The sequence below is a fragment of the Mustela nivalis genome, assembly GCF_964662115.1.
Source record: "Mustela nivalis genome assembly, chromosome: X".
Lineage (NCBI taxonomy): Eukaryota > Metazoa > Chordata > Mammalia > Carnivora > Mustelidae > Mustela > Mustela nivalis.
Genome location: NC_139040.1, coordinates 14847308 through 14851228, shown reverse-complemented (window position 1 = coordinate 14851228; position 3921 = coordinate 14847308).

Sequence of the window (3921 nt, the reverse complement as noted above, 5' to 3'; positions counted from 1 at the left end):
GGGTGGCTGGCCCTGTGTGTTGTCTGGGGGGTTCATCTACACTCCTCGTTGATAATCTTGTGAGATGCTAGTTTGGGGGTGAGGGGTGTAGAATTAGCAGATGGGTTCTTTCTCTACAATTTTGGGGAATGGGCAAGTGACATGGTTGACTGACTCTTCAGCTGCTGCCCCAAACAAACAAGAAAAAGGTGACAACTTCCTTTTTCTAGTAGCAAAGACCATCTTAAGGATTCCAAGTAAGAGGGGTACGTGGCTGGCTCAGTCGGAAAGCCTGTGACTCTTCATCTCAAGGTTGTGAGTTGGAGCTCCATGTTGGGTGTAGAGATTACTTAAAAAAATAATAAAGTCTTTAAAAAAAAAAAAAAGCGTTCCAAGTAAGAATGTTTGCATATCCAGTTGAGAGTGGTGCTGGAGCACTCTTCCGTTGTACAAATGAGCATCGTGGGTAGTACTGGAAATAAAGTCATCTCCACAAATAAATGCTAACTAGAATATCATTCTCTCTTCCCCACAAACACGATTTCTGCCCTTTCCATAATGGTTTCCCTAGCTTGATATAATGAATTGAAAACAATTTAGTAAACCATTTGTATCTTCCACATGTGCAGTTAATAATGCAATGGCCCATCTCAATGCCTTTACTGTGTAAGACTTTAAAACTGTACGTCGCTGTGAATTTTTACACATTAGTGGGAATGAAGTGGGCTCACGCATTTTTATAAGGCTTACAGTTTTATCGTTATTTTTAAATAAATTTAATTAAGATTAAATTAAGCCTCAAAGAGCAGTCTGGTTTTGTTTTTTGTGGGTTTTTTTTGTGGTTTTTTTCCCCTTTTAATGATTAGGCTTTGAGGCAAGTCGAGTCTATTTATAGCAGTGATGGTTACTTTTTTGGTGAAAACGGTGACCCTCCACTAATCGTTCCAAATGAGCAGACTTTTTGGGGTGGGGGGCTAAGATTTTATTTATTAGAAAGAGAGGGAGGGAGGGCGAGCACTCATGGGGGAGGCGCAGGGGGACAGGGAGAAGCAGGCTCCCTGCTGAGCAGGGAGTCTGACCTGGGGCCCAGTTCCAGGACCCTGAGATCATGACCTGAGCTGAAGTCAGACACTTAAACCGACTGAGTCACGCAGGGGCCCCTCTTTTTTTTTTTTTAATATTTTGGGGCTCCTGGGTGTCTCCGTCGTTAAGCGTTGGCCTTCTGCTCAGGTTATGATCCCAGCGTGCTGGGATCAAGCCCCACTTAAGGCTCGCTGCTCAGTGGGAAGCCTGCTTCTCTCTCCCAGGCCCCCTGCTTGTGTTCCCTCTCTTCGCTGTCTTTCTCTGTCAAATAAATAAATAAAATCTTTTAAAAAATATATTTATTTTAGGGAGAGAGAGAGAGAGAGAGAGAGTGTGTGTGTGTGTGTGTGTGTGCGCGCGCGCGGGGGGAGGGGTGGGAAGCAGACTCCCCGCTGAGCAGGGAGCCCGACAAGGGGACAAGGGTTTCCGTCTCCTAAGACGGAATATTCTGAGATCCTGACCCTAGTGGAAACCAAGAGTCAGACCCGTAAGGCTCTGAGCCACTCAGGCACCCCCGGGCAGCCTTCTCCTAAGGCTGCTGCAAACCCCGAGCGAGGACCCACCCCCTCCCGCAACCCCCAACCCCCACCCCTGCATTCCAGTCCGGACTCTGCAGCTCAGACTCTGCAGCTCGCTCGCTGTCCTCTTGATTGAGGCCCCCACCCTGCCAGGTCTCTGTTTCTCTATGTGGAAAATGAGATGATCCCGAAAGTCATTTCCGTTGCTGACGGCTACGTTTTGAAACAAATGTATTTACAACCAGGCTTAGCAACAGTTGCCATACCCGGGCTCGAAGAAGAGGCCAGGGTCGGAACAACCGAGGAGCTGTAGGAAGAACAGGAGTGGGGGTGGGGGGAGGGGGCAGATGTGCCACGCTGGTGCGGGAAGCGCGGTTCGCTGAGTGCCTGGTCCCCCAGTCTCTGTTCCCCTCTGCTTCCTCCCTGCTTATGCCTTTCACAGGTTGAAGCCCCCCAGAAGCTCGCACCCCTAACTCTAGTGCCTGCTTCCTCTTCCACTGTCAGGGATCCTTGTGATTCCCTTGGGCACCGGGATAATCAGGATAATCCCCCTGTTTTAAGTGAGCCTGATTGGCAACCTTAATGCCATCTGCACCCTTAGTTCCCCTTGGCCGTGTTGCTGAAGATACTCACAGAGTCCTGGGGTTAGAACTTGGAACTCCCTGGGACTATTAACCTTCGCAGCCACAGGAGAGCTGGAAACTGCCTACCTATCTGATATAAAGAACCCCAAGCCCCTGCCCAGGCTGTCCTATGAGAGGACTCTGTGTAGCACATCCTCAGAACAGAATTGGACGTTTTTCTTTCTTTGTTTCTTTTTCTTTCTTTTCTCCCTTTTCTTTCTTTCTTTTTTCTTCCTTTCTTTCTTTTCTCCCTTTTCTTTCTTTCTTGGATTTTATTTATTTATCTGACAGAGGGAGAGACAGGCAGAGCAGGAACACAAGCAGGGGGAGTGGGAGAGAAGCAGACTTCCCGCTGAGCAGGGAGCCCAAGTCTAGTCGAATCTAGTGGGGCTCGATCCCAGGCCCCGGGGACCACCACCTGAAATGAAGTGACCGCTCTTCCACATAGGCATACCCCTCGGCCTGACAACCTCACCTCTAGGAATGTATCCGAGGAAAAGAATTTGATGAAAGCACCAAGATCGCAGTATATAGGTGTTCAACGCTGCATTGTTCATGATCATGAAAAATCAGGCACAGCATAAACCCCCAACTGCAGGGCATTTGCTAAAGAGATTATCTTTCATCCATCCAATACATATAATGTACAGCCTTTAAAAATGATGCTATAGGGACGGCTGGCGGGCTCAGTGAGTGGAGTATGCCAATTTCGGGGTTGTGAGTTAGAGCCCCATATGGAGTGAAGGGATGACATAAATAAGTAAATAAATAAACAAACCTACCTTTATTTTTTTTTAAGATTTTATTTATTTATTTGACAGACAGAAATGACAAGTAGGCAAAGAGGCAGGCGGCGGGGAGGGAGCAGTCTCCCTGAGAGCCCGATGCGGGGCTCCATCCCAGGACCCTGAGATCATGACCTGAGTGAAAGGCAGAGGCTTAACCCACTGAGCCCCCAGACACCCCAACCAGCCTACCTTTAAAAAATGATGCTGCTGGGGCACCTGGGTGGCTCAGTGGGTTACGCCTCTGCCTTTGGCTCTGGTCATGATCTCAGAGTCCTGGGATGGAGCCCCGCATCGGGCTCTCTGCTCAGTGGGGAGCCTGCTTCCCCCTCTCTCTCTGCCTACTTGTGATCTCCCTCTCTCTGTCAAATAAATAAATAAAATCTTTTTAAAAAATGATGCTGCAGATCTTTAGTCATGAAAATGCATATTATTAAGTACACAAACTGTCCATACATGCACTGCACACACACAGGGGCTTAAGGCTCATTGTAAAATGTATGCATATGATTCGAAGTGGTGTAATTATTTATTACAGTATTAATAGTAGCAAGAAACCTGGAAGTGGCCCCAGTTTCTGTCAAAAACAAATCGGCTAAATAAATAATACATCTATACAGTCAAACACGGGGGAGAGGTACAGAGAGGTGGATTTCTCTACGCCGAAATGGAAAGCAATTATCATTAATTGAGAAATGCAAGCTACAAAACGGCAGTTTGGTGTTATCCCTTTGTGTGTTTTTGGAAAAGGAGATGTTAGTGTGTGTGTGCAGGGCAGGCGGAAGTTGTTGCTTTGCACAGTGTTAACACAATTTCATGGGTATCATTCACATTTATCATGATCTTCTTTGTTTTAAAACAGGGTTTTATTTATTTATTTGACAGAGACACAGTGAGAGAGGCAGGAGGGAAGGAATGCAAGCAGAGGGAGTA